This window comes from Cebus imitator, unplaced genomic scaffold (genome assembly GCF_001604975.1).
Source record: "Cebus imitator isolate Cc_AM_T3 unplaced genomic scaffold, Cebus_imitator-1.0 Scaffold564, whole genome shotgun sequence".
Classification (NCBI taxonomy): Eukaryota; Metazoa; Chordata; class Mammalia; order Primates; family Cebidae; genus Cebus; species Cebus imitator.
In genome coordinates, this window is record NW_016107879.1 from 758,591 (window position 1) to 782,065 (window position 23,475).

Genomic DNA, 23,475 nt, shown 5'->3' on the forward strand with positions numbered 1-23,475 from the left:
ATGCCCCGGGGCTTCCGTGGGTTGCTTGGGTTTTTTTGGTTATTTTCATAGCAGCAACATCCTCTGCACTCTTCCACGTGTTTCCAGAACTCAAACTCTCACCGAAGCCCCCAGGATTTGCACAATTCCAGGCACCTAGAAGACTCTCAGCAAGGACGGCCACATGCATCAGGGCGGGGAGGCCAAATTCAAGGAAGTGCATGTTTTCCTTAGAGCAGATCCCGCCAAAATTATATGACCATCAGCTACAACCTTGTGGATAGTGAGGCATTCCCAGACATGTCAGGGTCCTGTTGAAAATCATTATTTTTTTTTCTTTGTTTCTTTTTTGCAAAAGTAAATATGTTTGCTTTAACCAAAAAAAAAAAAAAACAAGGTAACCATCACGGAGATGGGTGAGTTGGGAAAGCATCAACATCCTCAACTCTTACTTCTGCCAAGATGGAGCACAGGACACGAGGACCCTGTCCAGGGCCCATGGGGAGTCTGAGGTCGTACCCCGTGAAGGCCTGCAGCCAGACACCTCTCCCCCTGAGAACGCAGCATCTCAAAACCCAGCCGGCGCAGGCCGCCGAAATCAACAGAACATGCATTTCAAACCGGGTTTCCACTGAAATGCTCCCTACACACAGACGGGTGAAAATTAATTTTCTTTCTTCCTGCGCCACAAAAGCAGATTAAAATCACGAACAGTGGGACGAGTGGGGGGAAGTGGAGGGCTTCCTCATTGAGGGAGACCCCTGCCCAGGCGGTTTCTCTCCCTAACAAGGGATGGCCCCAGCCGGTTGAGACGTCCTGCTGCAGCCATAAAGCCCGACCCAGGAGAAGGTACTTGAGAAAGAGGAGGCCGCTGCCCTCCCGACGGCTGAAAGCTGGTATGTAGCTTTGCTCGGGGTGATCAAACAGCTAGTCAAGGACGCTGTCAGGAACAGAATGAAATTCCAAATAAATTAGCCATGTCCAAGAAGCCAATACAACACCGGATTAAGGCTCACAAAGAAAACACAATTTATTCAGCCTACCTTGTCAGAATTCTTAATAACCCCCCTTCCTTTTCCTCACCTCGGGCTGAGAGTCCCTGGGTGTGAAGAGACAAAGTGAACCCCACTCGGGACACTGGGTGACAAGGACTTAGACGCACGGGATGTCTAGTGGAGCATAAGCGTTTACAAAATCGTGTTTTTAGGCACATTTCAGCGGGGGCCATACACAATTGCCCAGGGAAGGCAAGCTGTCCCCCAGCCCCACTCACATGTGAATGAGCGGGTTCATACATTAGAATACGGGAGGAGGGGGCAGACACAGCCATATTCACCACTTCGGCTTAACTCTTTGGGGTTTTAGGAAGAGGAGAATCCTGCCGGCGCCTCCGATGAAGCGTGTTCTGGCGGAGGTGCCTGAAAGCTCTGTCTTCATGTGAACATTATTTTATCTTTTAAGGCAACAAGTAGGTGAACGGTAAGTGTAGCCCTTTGCAAATCCCAACTGCCCTCTGTGACAACTCATTAATATATTCAGCAGCCCTAAAGACAATACCTTTTTTTTTTTTTAATCAATGAACTCAGACGGCTTTCACAGCCGACAAACGCTCTCTGAAAGAGTTAATAGGCAGAGGTTTGTGCGACTCCGGAGCAGGCACGTTTAGAGGGTCCTGGGCCTCCACGTCTTAGGCCATGATGATGTATCTGGTTTGCCCAAAGGCCTCAGCGAGAGTATGGGGCCCTTTCTTTGTCCCCAGAGAGGGGGGTGGTGGGGCCGGGGAGGGGGAGTTTGCTTTGCAGCACCGAGGCATTTGCAGGAGATAAAGCCAACAGGGAATTTGAAGGGGAGCTGGAAGGAAGTGATTGGGCCATTACTCTGAGACAGAATGTCAAGATGCTTGAGAAATACACAAAATAAGGATTTTCCCAGAAATGTTTTTTAAAACGAGATGACCTAATGGTATTAAATTAAAAAAAAAAAAAAAAAAAAAAGATAAAAGCATTGCACTAAGCTGGGGGAAATCTCAGCCATTTCCCAAGCCTAGATTCTCTCTCGATTTCTAAATAAAACAGGAAGGCAAGCGGTGGAGACAAGAACAGGGAGACACGTCTGAGGCCTGCCGTGTGCATGCAAAATGACTTTTTCGAGAGTGAGCAGGAGGGAGCCTCGGAACGGGGCCCCGGCCCAAGGACAATGGGCATGAGAACCCCGTGACCTCCAGGGCTCTCAGAGTGGGACCGAGTTACCGGGAGGTGCCCTGTTGTCACCAAGTGTGTGCCACAAGGAGAATCTCCTGTCACCTTAGAAAGTCTGTGGTCTCATTTAAGTTCCACATAGATTCTGGATAGTAGACCTTTGTCCGATATGTAGTTTGCAAAAATTTTCTCCCATTCTCTAGGTTGTCTGTTTACTCTGTTGATAGTTTCTTTCTCTGTGCAGAAGCTCTTCCATTTAAATGGATTCCCCATTTGTCAATTTCTACTTTTGTCGCAATTGCCTTTGGCATCTTCATCGTGAAATCTTTGCCCATGCCTGTGTCCTGAATGGCTTGCCTAGGTTGTCTTCCAGGGTGTTTATAGTTTGGGGTTTTCCATTTAAGAATTTAATCCCTCTTGAGTTAATTTTTGTGTATGGTATAAGGAAGGGGTCCAGTTTTAATCTTCTGCATATGGCTAGCCAGTTATCCCAGCACCATTTATTGAATAGGGAATCCTTTCCCCATTGCTTGTTTATGTCAAGTTTGTCAGAGATCAGATAGCTGCAGGTGTGCAGCCTTATTTCTGGGTTCTCTATTCTGTTCCATTGGTCTGTGTATCTGTTTTTGTACCAGTACCATGCTGTTTTGGTCACTGTAGCCTGGTAGTATATTTCAAAGTCAGGGAGAGTGATGCCTCCAGACTTTTTCTTTTCACGTAGGAAAAACCCTATTAAAAAGTGGGCAAAGGACATGAACAGACACTTTTTAAAAGAAGACATACATGCGGCCAACAATCATATGAATAAAAGCTCAACATCACTGATCATTAGAGAAGCACAAATCAAAACCACAATGAGATACCATCTCACACCAATCAGAATGGCTATTACTAAAAAGTCAAAACACAGCAGATGCTCGTGAGGCTGTGGGGAGAAAGGAACACTTATACACTGTTGGTGTGAGTGTAAATTAGCTCAACCACTGTCAAAGACAGTGTGACAATTCCTCAAAGACCAAAGACAGAAATACCATTTGACCCAGCAATCCCATGACAAGATATACACCCAAAGGAATATAAATCATTCTGTTATAAAGACACATACACATGTATATTCATTGTAACACTATTCACAATAGCAAAGACATGGAATCAACCTAAATGTCCATCAATGATAGGCTGGAGGAAAAAAATGTGGCACACATACACCATGGAATACTACACAGCCATGAAAAGGAATGACAACACATCCTTTGCAGGAACATGGATGGAGGTATAGGCTTTTATTCTCAGCACACTAATGCAGGAAGAGAAAACCAAATGCTGCATGATATCTCACTTATAAGTGGGAGCTAAATGATGAGAACACATGGACACAAAGAGGCAAACAGACACTGGGGCTGTTTGGAAGGTAGAATATGGGAGGGGAAGCGGGAAAGGACCAGGAAAAATAACAGATGGGTACTAGGCTTAATACCTGGGTGATGAAATAATCTGTACAACAAACCTCCATGACACAAGTTTTCCTATGTAACAGACCTGCACACGCACCCCTAAATTTAAAATAAAAGTTTTAAAAAAGAGAGCGAGAAGGAAATGCTGTGGTCTCACAGCCACCATGCGGGACGTGTGTTCATAGCCTCCCAGAGATGCCATTGTTAGCAGGTGACAGTGCTCACTTAACAGGAAGAAGAGGCTGCTCAGGCTAGCCCAGGCATGACCCCTGCTGGAGGCTAGCTCGGGCCCATCCCGGCTGGGGGCTAGCCCAGGCACATCCCCCTGCTGAGGGCTAGCTCAGGCACATCCCCTGGCTAGAGGCTAGCTGGTGCCCATCCTGTGGCTGGGGGTGAGCCCAGGCATGACCCCCACTGGAGGCTAGCTCAGGCCCATCCTGTGGCTGGAGGCTAGCCCAGACACATCACCAGCTGGGGGCTAACTCAGGCACATCCCCTGGAAGCTCACCGGGAAGCACAGTGGCCTCCTCTCCTTCTAAGGAACTGGGTCTCTCTGCCTGACTTCTTCCACCTTCTCTTTCTCTCTGCTCATTGGCTCCCTCTGCTCTGCCTGAGCCTAAGGCACTGTCAGCTTCACCCATAAATAAGTCCAGCACCCACACTCTGCCGTCCTGGCCTCCCCGCCCCAGGCTCCCGAGATAGAGAATTGGAAGGGCCCAGCAGCCCCTGCATTGGTTCCACAGGCAGAGTCCAAGCTTGACATACCCGCTGAGGGCTGAGGTACCCACATGGCTGCAGGGGCTCCAAGAAGGCAGACAGGAAGCAGGGCACATGTGGCCGGCCCTCGCCTCTAACCTATGTACACACACAGGTGCAACACCTTCCCAAGTCCTGCTGAATGTCACGTTACATTTCCTTAGCAGCAAGCACGTCTGGGCTATTAACAAAGACGAAAACACCAACAACCCCGTATAGTCACAGAAAGCATGACAGCCCACATGGTGCCTCCACATCCACATCCATTTCTGGCACATGTAAAGCCTGTGAGGCTCAGAGAGGTGAGACATATCTGTTGCCTCTGGGAGCCCTGACTTGAAAGTTCACCCCCAGGCTCCCGTCACCAAGCAGAGCCCCAGGTAAAGATGCTGAGCCAGGAGAGGTGGCTCCATCACTCCTCCCCCATGCCCCAGCATCCTTGCCCTGCAGACTCCCTGTCACCACCCTGCTGAACTCAGGAGTGGCCATGAGGCTCACTTTGGTCAGTGAAATGAGGGAGGAAATACTCCTGTCGCTTCTTGGCACGGTGGCTCATGCCTATAATCTCAGCACTTTGGGAGGCCAAGGTGGCAGATCACAAGGTCAGGAGTTCGAGACCCGCCTGGCCAATATGATGAAAACCCATCTCTACTAATAATACAAAAAAAAATTAGCCAGGTGTGGTGGCACACACCTGTAGTCCCAGCTACTTGGGAGGCTGAGGCAGAAGAATTACTTGAACCCAAGAGGCAGAGGTTGCAGTGAGCTGAGATCATGCCACTGCACTCCAGCCTGGGCAACAGAGCAAGACTTCATCTCAAAAAAAAAAAAAAAGAAAAAAAGTGGGGAGTTGGGAAGAGATAGCATGGGGAAAAATTCCAGATATAGGTGATGGGAGGAAGGCAGCAAATCACACTGCCATGTGTGTACCTGTTCAACAATCTTGCATGTTCTTCACATGTGCCCCAAAACCTAAAATGCAATAAAAAAATAAATAAAAACAACAACAACAACAACAAAAAAAGCCAGGGTGTGGTTTGCCACATTTTCCCTCTTCTAGGAGCAGAGCACTATTCCAGAAGGAGGCTGTTGCACTAGCCTGGGTCCTGGAGTGAAGAGAGCACGGAGCAGTCTCAGCTGACCCAGGTGGGATGCATAACACGGCAGAGAAATCCACCCGTGCTGCTGAGATCCACTGCACCATGGGGTCATGCACCACCTAACTGACTTAGCCCGGCCTGACTGATCCCCCAGGTGTGACTGGACATTAACACATCCAGATGACCTAACACTGAGAATTGGTGGACCTTTCAGAATGGACATGGCCACTCAAAGTAGGGACATGACTCTATTTGATGGCCCGTGTGGGACCAAAGGCCACTGGGGTTCCCTCCAAGGCATAGCACACTTAGAATGCTGTAAGCCCTTGGTTCTGAGGCATGTATTTTTCATACTTTGATAATTCTGAAATCAAGTATAGCTTCTAGTAGATATTAAAACTAATTATCAGATCCTTCAGATTGTCATTCCCTGCTTTTGTATGAACTCAGCTGAGCATAAGCAATAATCTAGTCACCTCTACCGGGCTTTGCCTTGCATCCCCACACCTGGCTGACACATAATCTAAGTTTAGATCCCTAATTTTCACTTTAAATAACTTCAAAAATATTGCGGTACAATGCAGCATTGAAAAGAAGCTGTTGTGCACGTGAGATTGCCTGTCCCACACTGGGCGATGCAACTGAAGGCAACAGAAACCAGGACATTGCTCAGAATATGCCATAAAGCTCCACCATGCTAAGAATTAAAAAAGAAAAAAAAATTTAAACAGAAGAAGAAGAAAATCTCCATCATGCTGCTGGAGAGGTTAGCATGAATCACCTAGATGAACATCCATCTATCAGAAGGTTTTTGCTGCCAACAGAAACAACAGAAAGCACAATCAGACCCAGAAAGACCTGTCAAAATTACCAGAATATAACATAAAATAAGCATGATTAAAGGATTAAGAGAAAATATTTAAAACATAAAGAGCAAGGGATTATAAAATAACCAAGCAGATTTGGAAAGACCTAAGTGTAATTCCAGAGATGAAAAATATATTAATTGATATTTAACAGATGGTCAGACAGCTGAAAGTTATGTTGGTGAATTGAAAGATAGATCTGAGCTATGGTCTAGAATACAGCACAGAGAGACAATGGGAAACAAGAAGGAGCTACCAAGAGGCATGGGGGTGTCGAGTATAAGGTACACCACATGGTCCTAGAAGCTCCAGTAGGAGAGAATAGAATAGGGTAAAGGCTAGATCTGAAGGGGAAATGGCTTAGACTTTTTCAGAACAAATGAAAGATATCAATCCCCAGATTCAGGCATCCCAAAGAATCCAACATAGGATGAGTGACAAACAATCCATACCTGGGGACATCATAGTGACACCATACGATACCAAGAGGTGTTTTTAAATGTACCTGGGCTTTTGTTTTAATCAGGTGCATTAATATAGCATGGAGACAGCTGCCTTGAAAGAAGTTTATTACTGACAGTTCCCAGGAGTAGGGGGCATGCCACACCATGCAGGGCTACATGGGGAAGCACCAGGAGAAAGAGAGAGCAGGGAAACACAAGGTGAGAGTCTTTATTGCCATAGTAATAATAGAAATAAAGCACCATACTAGCCGAGACTCTCACCTTGATGGTGGAAAGTTAACTGGGGGTGTCCTCTAGGGGGCAGAAGACAAAACACAGATGTTGGGGGTTGTGGCCAAAGGATTTGTGATATAATTTTTGTGCACCCATGAAAACACAAGGATAGTAAGGATAGAAACAAGCCTGGCTATAGTTTGGCCCATGATTTCAAGAGAGCAAATTACAGGACATCAAGAATGGTTATTACAATGGCGTGTAGCTTAGAAGCAGCCAGAGAGGCAAGGTTGACCCACAGCTGACTTCTCAACAACAACGGATGAGCGGGAGATGGTAGAATGACATCTTCAAGGTGCTATAGTGAGATGACTACCTAGTATTGTATACTCTACCAAAAATGCGTAAATAAAGTTCCATGCTAGAGGTTTCTCTTGGGAACCTACCGATGAGTATATGGGCTTAGTTGAAAAGAATCCGCATCTGGCTTCGTGGACACCTCCCATAATAGCTTTGGGAGGGCGGAGTTGATTCCAGTTGCTTCTGTGAAATTAAAGAATTCAGACTTAAAACTGTTGGAACTGTATTGAGCCTTGAGAGGAGTGTGGCTATGCAACTTGAGTCAAGTGGAATGCAACTGCAAATTCTGCCTTTTTTTCCCCCCACAAATAATTCAGAAGACCAAATGACTTCAGAGATAAGAACCCTTCAAATTTCTACTCCTCCTTGTGGAGTAATAAAGTATTTTTCTTGGAATACAGCCATCTGTAGGCGATCAAATCACTGTAATGTGTGCACTGGTCTTGTATGAAAAATGTTGTGATCCTGCTGAAATTTCTCTGTCTCTGCCTGTGTAAGAGAAACCTTAACTTCTCCACCTTGGAACACTGATCCCATCTTTTGGGGTCAGTGTTTCCCAAGTAGCCATCCTCAAGCTTTGGGCTCAAAGAATCTCTACGATTAATCGTATTTTCTGAATCTCACTGTTTAAGGTTGACACTTCTCATCCTTACCAGTACGGGCTTTTGAGTGCTTGCCGATGATGGTGGGTGAGACAGGGTGTCTCTGTGTGTAGTTGGGGGTTACATTTTCATATTGGCTTTTCTTATGCTGATTGACTTTGGGTTTCTTCTCTTGTGAAGCACCAGTTGAGTCTTTTGTTGTTTCTTAGGAATTTGTAGGCATTCTTCATTGTATTAACCATTACCTTTTTTTCCTATACAGTGGTCCTTTGACATATGGGAACTTGCTGACCCTGGAGGGATGGCCCCTCCCAGGATTAGCCAATTTCTAGAAATGATGTCACTGTGAGTACACCTTTCAAATGCAATCCAACTAATCCAGAGTTCACAGTGCAACTACCTCCTCTATCACGTTCTCATACTCAGGGCTACCATTCTCCTGCCATAATCACCCCAGGGCCAGGTATCAGACAGGCAGGGACAGCCCCTGTGCCCCAGAGCCTGTTACATTATTAACTAGCCCATCCTATGCCTGCTTGCCCTGCCTCACTTGTTTCTTCCTACAGAAACCACAATCAAGGCTCTTGACCACACTTTCCCCTCAGTTCCTATCCCTCCCAACCAACTCCCCTGCTTCCCTGTGCCCCCCATCTCCTCTGGGGTGCAGCATGCCCCCCCTCCTCTTCAGATCTGTGAGTAACAAACTATCTTTTCAATGATGGTTATCTCCTGATCTGTTGGCCTCGACATATATCTGAATAATAATAAAACCTATATGAAAACATTCATTTTCTTCATACAAATTGTCTGTTCTAAGCTTTGCAGTGTCTTCTCTCCCAGTTTGCAGTTTCTTTTCATACTTCTTATGGTGTTGTTTGTTTGTTTGTTTTTGAAATAGAGTCTCTCTCTGTTGCCCAGGCTGGAGTGCAGTGGCACGATCTCAGCTGACAGCAACCTCTGCCTTCCAGGTTTGAGCAATTCACCTGCCTCAGCCTCCCGAGTAGCTGGATTACAGGCATGTGCCACCATGCCCAGCTAATTTTTGTATTTTTGGTGGAGACGAGGTTTCGCCATGTTGACCAGGCTGGTCTCAAACTCCTGACCTCTAGTGAGCCACCCATCTGAGACTCCCAAAATGCTGGGATTATAGGTGTGAGCCACCATGCCTGGTCCTTATGGTGTTTTTTTATTAACATAAACTCTAAATTGCAATATGGTCAAATTCATCAATTGTACTGAAGGCCCCAACCGGGACAAAAAGACAAAAAAAAATAAACATGTAAAGACTGGAAAAGAAGACAAAATCCTGTCATTATTCACAGATAACGCAATTATCTACATTGAAATTCCAAAATAATCTACAAACAAGTTATTCAAAATAAGAACAGACTCTTTCAAGGTTTCTAGTTAGAAAGTCAGTGTGGGAAACTCGGGAAGAAAATACTGCCCATCACTGCCTCTTAGGGACCTGAGGCTTTATCTCTACAAACACTTCCCCAATTACAGAGACCAAGGGAAGGGCATGTGGCAGGTGCCCAGATAGCTCTTAAAGCTTCTCTCAGGAAGTGACATGCCCCACTCTGCTTGCATGCCATTGGCCAAAGCAAGTCACATGTTCAAGCCTAACAAATGTGATTGGATAGTCATTCCCGTGATTAGGTTCACCATGTAAGACTCCATCATAGCCAAGTGGAGCAAGATTCTTCTGCTGGTTTTGAAAAAGTGAGCTACCATACTGTGAGAGGAGGGACCACAGGCTAGAATCTGTGGGCAGCCTCTAGAAGTTGAGGGTGGCTCTGGATGATAGCTAGCAATAAAGTAAGGACTTCAGTTCTACACCAAAAGCAACTAAATTCTGTCAGAACTTGGAAGCAGACTCCTCCTCAGAGCCTCCAGCTGGGGACCTTAGTCCCAGCCGCCATCTGGATTTCAGCCTTGTGACAACCCAGGCAGAAAACCTAGCCAACCTGGACTTCTTGTCCTAGATAACTGTGAGCTAATAAGTGGGTATTTCTCTAAGCCACTAAGTTTGTGTAATTTGTTACACAGCATAGATAACTAATACGGAATTTGGTAAAGATTGGAAATCCTACCATGTGCCTGAGCTATTTAAAGCTCCAGCTTTTCCACGTTACCTGCCGAGGGCTCCAAACGGCATTGTTCTGGATTCCCATCGTAACTTAAAGGGAAACTTTCACCATATCCGGAGCCCTTGATGTCCTGCAAATGAAGGAGGAGGATGTCCTTAAGTTCCTGGCAGCAGGAAACCATTTAGGTGGCACCAACCTTGACTTCCAGATGGAACCGTATATCTATAAAAGGAAAAGTGATGGCATCTACATCATAACTCTGAAGAGGACCTGGGAGAAGCTTCTCCTGGCAGCTCGTGCCATTGTTGACACTGAAAACCCTGCTGATGTCAGTGTCATATCCTCCAGGAATACTGGCCAGAGGGCCGTGCTGAAGTTTGCTGCTGCCACTGGAGCCACTCCAATTGCTGGCCGCTTTACTCCTGGAACCTTCACCAGCCAGATCCAGGCAGCCTTCCGGGAGCCACGGCTGCTTGTGCTTACTGACCCCAGGGCTGACCACCAGCCTCTCACGGAGGCGTCTTATGTTAACCTACCGACAATTGCTCTGTGTAACACAGATTGTCCTCTGCGCTATGTGGACATTGCCATCCCATGCAACAACAAGGGAGCTCACTCAGCGGGTTTGATGTGGGGGATGCTGGCTCCGGAAGTTTTGCGCATGCGTGGCACCATTTCCCGTGAACACCCGTGGGAGGTCATGCCTGATCTCTACTTCTACAGAGATCCTGAAGAGATTGAAAAAGAAGAGCAGGCTGCTGCAGGAAAGGCTGTGACCAAGGAGGAGTTTCAGGGCAAACGGACTGCTCCAGCTGGAGTTCACTGTTACCCAGCCTGAGGTTGCAGACTGGTCTGAAGGCGTGCAGGTGCCCTCCGTGCCCATCCAGCAGTTCCCTACTGAAGACTGGAGCACCCAGCCTGCCACGGAAGTCTGGTCTGCAGCTCCCACTGCTCAGGCCACTGAATGGGTAGGAGCAACCACTGAATGGTCTTAAGCTGTTCTTGTGTGGGCTCTTAAACAACATATAAGATTCATGGAAAATAAACATCGAGTTTCGAAAAAAAAAAAAAAAAAAGCTCCAAATACTGTGGTAACAACACTAATGACCACCACAGGCCCCTACCTCACACCTTACCCAAAAAAATTTCAGGTGGTTTAACAATTAAACATGAAAGGCAGAACTATGAAACATTTAGAGAGTAACACAGAGTAGCATTTTAAAGCTCCGGAGCAGGGACATCTTAACAACACATTAAAAAGTACAAATCAAAAAGGAAAAGAATGAACTGATTTCATTGATGTATTTTTAGACAAATAAAATTAAGATGTTTGCACTAATTAACTGCCAGAAAAGACAATTCCAAAGGATATATTTCACATCAAAGTGAAATTACCACAGAAGGAATGTTTAAGATGCAAGAAAACATTGTGAGTTAAGAGCAGGGCAAATATTTGGGGAAATCTAAGCAAACCCTGACCTGGATCCACCTTCCATTCTTATGGTCTGCAGAAGTCACCAAGAAAGCAGCTACTGCTATTACTGGAATTTCAGCTCATCATGTGGTCAGAATCTGTAATTTCTGTTGTGACATGTGCAAGCGTTATTTTGAATGGCACCTGACACAGTTTGGTGGTCCAGGTCATTACTGGCAAATCAAGAGTCCTGTTTCAGCCACAAAAGCGTACCACCGCAGCTGTGCTACAGAGAGGCAAGTATGAGTTTTAGGTCATGTGGACACTACACTATATCGTAACCGTGAGACCAGCTCAAATTGATAAACCGTTGTATAAGTTGTTACTGGTGATGCAAAGTCAGAATTGTCCGGTGTGTGCAAGAGAAAACGCTTTAACCGCCTGTTAACGCTGCCAGCCTGGTAGACCAGGTGTGTGGGCATCAGCTGGGACTAGTTACAGATGCCATAAAAGCTCAGCCTACCCCAGATCAGAGAGACAGATTGGAGCACTGCCTCCTGTCTCCTTGCCGTTGACTCGCAATAAAGCTCTTTCTTTTCTCCAAAAGCCTCTGCCGTGGTATCGGATAGCGAGCCCACGGCCCAGGAACAATTTGCCGGCCTCATATTTAACCAAATGTATATGGCACAACTGATTTTAAAATAATGCTTTCCGCCGGGTGCAGTGGCTCATGCCTGTAATCCTAGCATTTTGGGGAGGCCAAGGTGGGTGGATTGCTTGAGCCCAGGAGTTCCACACCAACCTGGGCAATATGGCAAAACCCCATCTCTACAAAAAATACAAAATTTAGCCACGCATGGTGGTGTGCACCTGCAGTCCCAGCTACTGGGGCAGCTAAGGTAGAAGGATGCTTGAACCTGGGAGGTAGAGGTTGCAGTGAACAAAAGTCACGCCACTACACTCCAGCCTGAATGACAAAGCAAGACCTTGTCTCAAAAATAATAACATTAATAACAATGTTTTCAATTCCCTTTTATTGCATGTATCACAACAATTTTCTGTTAACTAATAAGATGTTTTGACTTTTGGTCTTAGTATGTTTTAGTACAAATATTCTGGGACGAATTTTTCATCTGAGAGACAAATTATTCAGTTGATCTGAATAATAAAATAATAAATAAAATGTCTAGGGTCACCACCATGAGAACAGAAACTGAATATATGAATTCCAAAGCAGTAGAGGAAGGGAAAATAAAATGAGAAGAAAAATAAACAATCTGGACTGGGCCCGGTGGCTCACGCCTGTAATCCCAGCGTTTTGGGAGGCCAAGGCAGGCGGATCACGAGGTCAGGAGTTCAAGGCCAGCCTAGCCAACATGGTGAAACCCCGTCTCTATTAAAAATACAAAAAATTACCCAGGCATGGTTGTGGGCGCCTGTAATTCCAGCTACTTGGGAGGCTGAGGCAGGAGAATTGCTTGAACCCAGGAGGCAGAGGTTGCAGTGAGCCGAGACCACGCCACTGCACTCCAGCCTGGGTAACAGAGCAGGACTCTATCTCAAAAGAAAAGCAATCTGGACAAAGCTACAAAAAGAGAGAAAAGGTAGAGTACCCATGGGGCAAACTCAAAGAGTGGAGACAAATCCCCCACTGCTACGTTGAACGTCACGGCAACTGCCCAGGCCTGGTCAGCGCTCTGAACTTGACCTAGAGAAGAGATCTTCCACCTGCTGCCTGCCCCTGGTCCTTCAGGTTGCAGAGTTCATGCTGCCTTCTCAGAGAGGCCCTGGGTTTCAAGGCAGCTGGAAGCTCAGGAAACTTCCCTGGGCCCATTTCTAACACCACTGCCACCAGAGTTCTCTTAGGAAGGGAGAAGAGAGACCAGCCAGTGGGCCCACAACTGGTAGCATGGTCCCCGTGCTCAGCATTTCGAGACGGTTCCACAGTCACTCCCATGAGGCAGGTATTTAACAAACTACAGGAGAAGGAAGTTAAGGAACTTGAACCAAGCCCCCCAGAGCTGGGATCTGAGCCCACATCAGGGGTCTTTCCAGGTTCTTTCTCTGAACCGGCTTCTGCCATTTCAGGTAGAGATCTGGCTGTCGCAGGTAAGGAAGGCTGCCAGGAGGCATTTTTAGTCTCCCTCCTCCTTCTTCTCCACCCCTGCCTGCCCGAGCCTCCCACCTCATTTCCGACTTTCACCCAGGTAATCTGAAATTACACATTGTGTAGGCTAAGCCTGGATGATGTGTCTAATGTTTCCAACTAACTTGGTGCAATAATGTCCTTTTCTGTGGCTGGGAGCTCGGGACAATGCAGGCTCCCCAGCCAAGCCACATTGCATAAGGTAGCAAGGACGCTTCTCCATCTATCAGGAAATGAACCCCGTTAGCCACAATGGAAAGTCTATGAGACTTGGGCACTTTTGGCTCCTAAAATCTCTTGTGGAACTCTGAGATTTGTTTCAGGAGCAGGTGGGGAGCTAGGAGGGTATGAAAGGGAAACCAGGGATTAAGATAACCCTCCACAAGGCAGCCCATTGCTCTGATCTTTCCTGTTGAGCAAACATCTGGTTCTGGCACGGCCGTGGGGCAGCTCTTCCTGAAACTGTCAGCCTCACACCTCCAGAAGCTCCTGGAGCACCTGGATGGTGGGGTCAGAAGGAGAGGTCAGAAGGAGAGGTCGGGGTTTCAAGGCCTGCAGAAATCTAGGTGCCACTACACCCCCAAAAGCAGTGGGGGCAGCTGGAAGTGTTTGGAGCAGATGGGGAGTGGGCAGGGCCATGTGGTGGCCCCAGCTTCCCACCACCTCTTCAGAGGATGTGCTGGATGAGGACACACGGAAGCTTAGACGTGGGGGTCCCAGCAGAGGGGGTGGCAGCACCAGTGGGAGCTTCCCCTTGTTTCGGGCACCTCCCACTCCATTGAGATCTGGCCCATTTTGATACCTCCCACAGTGCGCTGAGAGCCACTGCCCAGGTGTCAGTCCCCTCACCCTGCAAATGGGCACACAGAGATGCCGTGCCATAAAGCCACGGAGAGCAAAGGTCGCATATCCTGTGTGCCGCGCTCAACAACTTGTCAAAATCTTTCTATTGTGAAAGTCCAGGCAGAAAAAGAGAGTCACATTACTTAGGTCATGTGCTCAGAGATATTTCCCAGTGTCCCCAGTAGGAAAGCCTCAAGCACACGAGGACAGCCCACCACCTAGGCGCTTCCCTAGGAATATGTCACAGTGTAACGTGGGGAGAAGCCAGGCAGAAGAGCCACATCACTTGGGTGCTGGGCCCTGAGATACGTCACAAGCACCCAGGCTCCTGGTGGCTGGCTCTTAAAACAGCACCCAGGCTCCCGGTGGCTGGCTCTTCCCTGCCAATCCTCTTGACACATCCTTGCCACATTAACCTTCCCAAAACACCACGTGCATGAACCACCACCATCCCTTCCCCTTCCATGCCGCCCCCACCCTGCACTCTAAACCCTTCAAGACTGACTCTGAGCACGTCCATTTATTCGTTCCTGCAGATGAGAATACTGAGACTCAGAGAGATTCTCTAACAACGCAAAGGCCCCACAGCTGGCCAGTGGAACCACTTCCCTCAGCAGTGAAGTCAGAAGGGAAACACAAGTCTGTGTGAGCCTCTCAGTCACTCTCTCTCCCTCGGACCCACAGGACCAAGCCCCTGACTCTTCACCTGGATGTCAAGGTCCCCGTCACACTGACTAGTCCTCCTACCCTCGTCCTTTACACCAGCCTCTCACTCAGGCCAGGCCAGTCTCCCTGCTCCTCAGACTCATCCCCACTGCTCACACAGGGACCCCACCAGGAATGCATCTCCTTCTTCATTGTAGCCAGTTTCTAAGATGGCTTCCATATTCCTCCCCGCTGGTATCCACACCCTTGTGTATTGCCCCCACCCACACTTAATAAGATTGATCTCTGCAATGAATAGAAATGATGAGGTGTGATTTTCCAGGCTAGATGGTAAAAGATGTTGTAGCTTCTTGGATCATGTGCTCTGGGGAAAATCAGCCGCCATGTTGTGAGGACACTCAAGCATTACTGTGGAGAAGTGTCGGTTGCCGGGAGCTGAGGCCTCCCACCAGTTTGCCAAACACGTGAGAATATGCATTTGGAAGAAGATCCTTGGCCTTGATCAACAACCTTTAAATGATGCCGCCTGGCCAATGCCTTGACCACAACCTCATGAGAGACCCAGAGCCAGGACTGCCCAGCAAAGCCACTTCCAAATTTGTGACCCACAGAAGCTGTGTGAGATCACAGATGTTTCTTATTGTATTAAGTCATTGAGTGCTGGGGAAATGTGTTGTGCAATAGTAAACAACTGATACACATCCCCTTGATTTTTCAGAGTCCTTCCCTTCCTCAGAAGCCAGGGTCAAGCCCACCTCCATTCCCACTCCTGGGAAGACTGCCCTGATGATTGGCCACAATTTTACCCTCCCCTGGGCCCCATACAGTGATCTTGACATACACTTTGATATGGCGTCCACTCCTACAGCCTCGAAGAGTGTCCACAACACAGGAACCCCTGAGGACAAGAGGCTGCTGGCTCCCTCATGACCCTGAACCCGGGCCATTGGTACAGGAGCACAGATGACACTAACGACAGCCTCAGAGAGCAGAGCAGACTCATGACGCCTCAGCAGGAGGGTGACTGGAGCAACTCCTGCCTCTGGAAAGAATGAGAATTCGCTTTTACCAGTCCCTTGCTAGATAGAGGCAGGGTCAAGCTACATACTTGACAGGTATCCCACTGACTCCCTGGGGCAAGAAGGTATTCCTGTCATCCCCATCCCACAGACAAAGGCAGCTTCAGCTCATTGCCCAAGTTCACTCCGCTCACCCATGTCTGAGCCAGGACTGGAACCAGCTGTTGGCTCCAGTGTCCACCCAGTCCTGCCTGCCCTGTCTCAGGAACTGCCACCCCTGCTTGCTCCTCAATGCCCCAATGCTCCAAAGGCCTTCACTCCATGCACCCACAGGCGTGCACTAAAGCTGGGGCTCATACAACCCGCATAAACTAAGCACACCTACCCAGCCCCACCCCAGGCTTCTGATGTCACCAGACCTTGAAAGCCAAGAAGAGATACAAATGCATTGAACCACGGTCACAGGGGAACACACGGTGACAAGAGCCACACCCTCCACTAGGAACCTACACCACTCAGAAGGCCACACTAGGAGGAAGCAGGGCAGAGTTGGGAACCTGAGGCCAACCCAGAACCTGTTCCTGTGTCAGCTCATCCACTCACTCGCCATTCATGGACAAAGTCCCTGAGCACCTACTGCACCAGGCAGAGCACTAAGCCCTGAAAATGCAGTGGGGAATGTGACAAGCTCTCCTGGGCTTCCAGCCCAGCTACTCACTTGACAAGCATCCCACTGACTCCCTGGGGAAAGAAGGTACCTTTGTCATCCCTATCCCACAGAGAGACTGTGAGTTAAGCAAGCCCCAGCTCTCCCTGGACATGCCAGGTGCCCATGAGTGAGTCCTCAGCCTCTCTGGAGCCTCAATTTACCCTCTCAAAAAGGGAGGTGATGGGGAGCAGTGGCTCTCACCCAGGGGACCTACAGAGGGACATTTGGCAATGGCTGGAGACATATTTGGTTGTCATGCCAGGCAGGGGTGGGAGATGCCACTGGCATCTGGTGGGTAGAGGCCAGGGATGCTGCTGAGCATCCTACAACGTCCAGGACAGTCCCCGCAAAGAATGACTCTGTCCAACATGTGGATAGCACTGCCGCAGCGGAGAAACTCCAACTTGGAAGGATTGGCAAGGCTGTAGGTGGAAAGGCCACAGCACCGAGCCTGGCAGCTGGACAGCCCCTGACAAAGGTTTGTTCCCTTCTCCAGCCATTCCTGAGGCCCTTGCTGAGACCAGGGGACCTTGAGCCCTGTAGGGCCTCAGGCCATTGCTGTATACACAGCCTCTCTGCCTGTCCACCCAGCTCCCAGGGCAGGACCATATCAGTGGAACCCAAGGCCAGCTTCTGGGTGGGAGGAAAGCATCCCAGGCCTGTTCCTTACCTCTGCTGGTCCTGGGTATCTCAAACCCCCATCAGGACTCAGGGTCTCCCCACCCACAAGGTCCCAAGGCCACATACAGCCTGCACTCACCCATCAGGCCACGCCCCTGCCATGCCTCCCCAGCCACGACTGCCATGCAGGTCTCCCCAGCCTCCCCAGCTGAGGGGCAGGATCTTCCTTCCAGAGCTGAGCAGTCTGAGGCCAATGTCCTCTCGCTCTGGGTCTTGGTTCCCCACATAATGAGAATCAAAATAACCACAGCCCTGACCTAGGTCACAGCATGTGCTTGGGATGGGGTAGCTGAGTGTCCCCGCTCAAACACAGAACCTTCCTTCTGACCACTAACGCTGTTCTCTGTGGGACTGTATTAGTTTGTTCTCTTGGTGCTTATAAAGACATACCCAGGACAAGGAAAGAGGTATAACTGACTCACAGTTTCACATGGCTGGGAAGGCCTCACGATCATGGCAGAAAGCGAAGGGGAAGTGAGACACGTCCTCCATGGTGGCAGGCAAGAGAGAGCATGTGCAAGGTAATTCTCCTTTAGAAAACCATCAGATCTCATGAGACTCATTCACTACCACAAGAACAGTACAGGGGAAACTGCCCCCCATGATTCAATTATCTCCACCTGGCCCCTCCATCCTGACAGGTGGGGATCATTACAATTCAAGGTGAGATTTGGGTGGGGACACAGCCAAACCATATCAGGGATCTCAACCCTGGAGAAAACAAAAGCGTAAAGCACTGTTTTTTCTGCAGAGTATTCACCATGGCCATCAGACACAGCAGAGTCGGGAGGACTGTCCTTTGACCTGAGGCCAAGAGACTGCTGTGACCCCTCATCACCCTTCCCCTGTGCCCAGGTCAGAAGTCTGCACCCAGGGCTCCTGTTGGAGGCTCCTCATGCCCACTAAGAGCCTGCCACAGACTAGACATGTTGGGCTGCATGGGCCCTGCATCAGGGCAGTCATCTTTACCAGCAGCAAAATGCCCTCGATGACAGAGCCTTGGCAGGCTCCAGCTTTGACCCTGGCTTTCACGTCAGTGGGGTTTTGTTATAATTTAGGATTTCCACCAGATGGATGATTCCAAGTTCATTCACTTGTGCCACAAACAGTTATTGAGCATCTACTGTGTACCACATGCCGTGGACGGGGATGTGTGTGACTCACAACCTCATTAGGACACACAGAGTCTGTCCACCACTGTTGGGATCATCATGAGGAGTTGATGCTGTTCTAGAGACTCCGCATGTGAGCCCCCTGGGTCACTCAGGGAAAAGACACAAAACAAGAAATTCAAGACCCAGGAGAGACCCACTGTCCAGGAGGGGGGCGGCAGCACCCTCACCCTGAAATAACTGCCTGCCAATGACGCTGGCTGAATCACACCCAGGTTCCCACGTGGGTGCAGATCTAGGCGACCTGATGTGGTGAGACCCGACCTGGGAAAGTTGCGTGGCATCAAGGGATCGATTCCCAGCCCTGCCATTCATACTGTTCCACCTAGACAAATAACTCATTCTCTTGTAAATCCAGTTTCCCAGCCCTGAGAAATAGGGCCAGGAACCTGCTGGGGGTGAGGAGAGTGGATAGAGCCTGATTACAACGTTTGTGTGTGGGCTGGGTGGCTCAGCCCACACACTGATGGAGAAGGTGCCCCCAGGCTGAACAGTGAAGGAGGAGAACCCCTGGGGCACAGGCAGGTGGCAGCTACCCAGGGCTGGAAAGGGCGGCAGAGGTGGCTGATTGAGGCAATCCAGCAATTGCATCTTCTAAGCAGTGGGCAGGATTCAGCCTTGGGGTCCCCTGGACAAGGACACTGATATGACTTGGCTCTGTGTCCCCATCCAAATCCCATGTTGAACTGTAATCCCCAGTGCTGGAGGAAGGCCTGGTGGGAGGTGACGAGGCCATGGGGGTGGATTTCCTCCTTGCTTTTCTGGTGATAGTGAGTTCTCCCAAGATCCAGTTGTTTAAAAATGTGTGGTTCCTCCCCGTTTTCTCTCCCTCCTTCTCCAGCCATGGAAGACACGCCTGCTTCCCCTCACCTTCTGCCGTGATTGTAAGTTTCCTGAGACCTTCCCAGCCATGCTTCCTGTACAGCCTGTGGAACTGTGAGCCAATTAAACCTCTTTTCTTTATAAATTACCCAGTCTCAGGTATTTCTTTATAGCAATGTGGGGATGAACTAATACAGTCACCTCGCAGTTCTGAGGGCAAACAGTTGGGCAAAAGCTGATGTCAGCACCAAAAGCCCCACGACAGCCCAACAGCTTCACATCTGTTCTTCACAGGTGGCAGAATGGCACTGGTCAACAGCTGCCCACGTGGACAAGGGCAGCTGTGACAGGGACAGCTTGGCCAGCTGCTGGTGGCCACGGGACGTGGGCACTGCAGTGCACTACAGACAAAAGTGAATTCACACCAAAGTAACTCACAATGGATCACAGACCTAAAGGTAAAACCTACAACTAAAAAACCTGGAGGAAAATACAGCAGAAAAGAGAGGGACAGAATCGGAACCCAGAGGGAGTCAGGTCTCATTTCTGCAACTTTGAGTTGGGCATGCGTTCCTAGCTAGGACTCAAGAAGCACAAAGTATAAAAGAAAAAAATCATAAATTAGAACTCATCAAAATAAAAACACATCCTCAAAAGACACTGCTAATAAAATGAAAAGACAAGCCACAGGCTAGGAGAGAATATTTCTAAATTACATACATTATAAATATCTCTCATCCAGAATACGGAAGAGCTCTTACAAGTCAGTTATAAGATAAGCAATGCCTATTATTTAAATACACAAAATTTGAACTGACACTTCACCAAAGAAGAAAACAGACAGCAAGTAAGCAACTGGATGGCAAACTGAAAAGATGTTCAACAACATTAGAGAGTCGGGAAAGGCAAATTAAAACCACCGTACACTTACTAAAGTGGCTAAAATTTAAAACTGACAATACCAAGTGTGGACAAAGATGTGGAGTAACTAGAACTCTCATTCCTTGCTTTTGGGAACCCAACATGATGCATCCATGTCGGGAAAGAGTTTGGCAGTTTCTTATAAAGTTAAATATACAATTAACATACAATCCAGCAATAATCCCACTCTGGCATGGACCCAAGAGAAATGAAAACATATGTGCACACAAAGACCCACATACAAATGTTTGCAGCAGCTTTTGCAAACATTTTTACTTTTTTTTTTGCAAGCATTCTACTTTTATTCATTGTAGCCACGACTGGAAACAACCCAAATGTCCGCTAACTGGTGAGTGGGAAAGTGGGCTGTGGCGTACTCACACGACCCAGCCTTCGTGCAGTGTTCACGCAACATTCAGCAGTAAAAAGGAACCGCCTACAGATACACACAACCACATGGGTGAATCTCAAATGCGTATGACACGTGGTCGAACCACATGAGAGAGCTGCACACTACACACTTCTGTTTCTGTGGCATGCTAGAAAACCACAGGAATGAAAAGCAGGTCATTGGTTTCTAGGGGCTGGGGCAGGAGCAGGTGTTGCTGGCCAAGGGGCAGCATTGAGGGACTTCTGGGAGACAGGGCTGTCCTATGCCTGGCAGTGGTGAAGGCACAAGTATGTCTTTGTCAGAAGTCATCAAACTGTAAAAAGGGCCACTTTTGCTGTGTGCTCATTATGGCTCAATAACATCCCACCAAAAAAAAAGTCACTCACTGTCCTCAACATTGAAAGTGATGACACTGAAGGAAGAGGAGGAGCACACCCTACACGGCAGACATGGTGCTGAATGACCGAGGAGTCGCATTCCCTGTGGTCAGGTACCCGGAGGGCCCTGGGCTCTCTCCATTTTACAGGTGAGTAAACGGAGGCCTGGAGGTGCCAGGTCACCCAGTGCCACCCAGGAAGGCTGGGATGGAGTTGGGACTTCCGCCCAGACCTGACTACAGTGTCACCCCCCAAACCACTAAGGCTGTCCTGGGAGAGATCCTGGGGATCAGCAAGTTCCTCCTTCTCCTGTTTTCCAGAGGAAAGGATGAGACCTCAGGGGTCCCGACCCAGCCAGGCTTATGAAGAGAGGGACAGAATGAGAATCCGGAGGGAGCCAGGTCTCATTTATCAATAAACACCTTCCTATGACAACCTTGGGAAAGACCCTAAGACGTGGCTGGGCACAGTGATTCACGCCTGTAATCCCAGAGATTTGGGAGGCCCAGGCGGGCAGATCACAAGGTCAGGAGATCAATACCATCCTGGCTAACACAATGAAACTCTGTCTCTACTGAAAATACAAAAAAAAAACAAAAACAAAAAAAACTTACCCGAGCGTGGTGGCCTGTAGTCCCAGCGACTCAGGAGGTTGAGGAAGGAGAATGGCTTGAACCCGTGAGGCAGAGGTTGCAGTGAACCGAGATTGCACCACTGCACTCAAGCCTGGGCAACAGAGCAAGACCCCGTCTCAAAAAAAAGAAAATAGAAAAAAAAAAGACCCCAAAGCATGACAGGAACGAGGCCATACACAACACAGGTGCACCAGGTTGAGCCCCGCCCCCGCCCTCAGGAAGCTCCCAGTCCCATCTGGCACCAGGTCACCTCCCAGACCCTAGACACTCCTGGGCCAGACATGCCCATGAGTGCAAACACCTCTCCACAGTTCCCTCCTGAGAGTGACCCTGGGACCTTGGTGACGATGGAAGCTGGGGGCTCCCCATGGTGGGGGTGGGGGGGCTGGGGTTACAGCAGGGAGGGAGGGGGACCCATGACATGCCTCAGGTCTGTTCAGGAGGGATTCCAGCCCCAGGGAGAGGGTGAAGAGAGGAGCACCGTTTCCGAGCCAGAGAAGCAGTGAGAGTCCACATTGCATTCCCTGACCTGCAGGGAAAAGCAACAGCTGGTGGGTGAGTCACGCACCAGACCCTTCTGGGCTGGCAGCAGGACCTGTACACCCCACCTCGGTTCTGACCAACAGTTCTGGAGTCAGAAAATGCAAGTGCTCAGCTCTTTAGCCCAGGAATTCCGGGCCAGCCGGCACAGCCCTCGGGAACGCACGTGCAAGGTGCCCCACCTAGAGGCAGGAATTCGGATGAGGCATTTGCACCACCGGGCAGGTCTGAACACCTGGGGAGGAGGACGACCCCTCCATCTCTCAGCACTTCCCACCCTGGCTTCCCATCCTGGCTGGGCCACCTGCCAGCTTCTCTGTGCCTCAGTTTCCTCATCTGGGAATTGTGGGTTGCAATCCTATCTACACCCCAGTCTCTAATGGACATGGTGTATGCAAAGTACATCTCCATAGGCCTGGCACACAGCTAGGAGCCATGTGGCAGCCAGCCCACAGTTGCCCTTGGGAACATGGGACAGCCCACTGCCTGGAAATTTGGTGGCTCTGGGATTGGCCAGACATCTTCCGTGGAAAGCCAGGCAGCCCATGCTGAGACACGGTGGCCCATCGAGATATCGCGGTCTGGGAACCTTTCCGGGCCACCCCTGGGCAGCTGGGCCAGTGCCAGGGACCTCGGCCAGCTCACGCCAGGAGGCTTCCCTGCCAGGCTGCCTGCGCCCTCCTTGGGCAAGGCCTGACCTAGACACCCAGAGGGAAGGGGCTCCAGGACAGCAGAGGTGGGGAACGGCCTTCTGGGCCTCTGTTTAGGACCAGCACGATGCTAAGAGGACCTCCAGGACAAGAGCCAGCAGGGACCACAAGCCAACAGGCCTCTGACATCCACAGACCTCCAAAGTCAGGAACAGATACAAATGCATCGAAACCCGGTCACAGGGAAACACGATGCCGGACAGAACCCACGCTGATGGAAGGAGGGCTCAGCTCTTTTGAAACGTGAATGGAATACTCCAGAAGACAGAGACCCTTATTTATGAGATGCCCCAATCCCTGAGCAGGCAGGATATCGAGGCCCCCCCCACCACCAAACTTCTGCAAGC

The 23,475-nt window shown here is 49.1% G+C and overlaps 1 pseudogene across 1 annotated transcript; it reads left to right on the forward strand.

The window, feature by feature from the left end:
- The first annotated feature begins 10,130 nt into the window (after positions 1–10,130).
- LOC119469069 lies at positions 10,131–11,139 on the forward strand (annotated as a pseudogene). Its single transcript, XR_005197888.1, has one exon. The product of XR_005197888.1 is annotated as a 40S ribosomal protein SA-like (transcript).
- Positions 11,140–23,475: the final 12,336 nt, after the last annotated feature.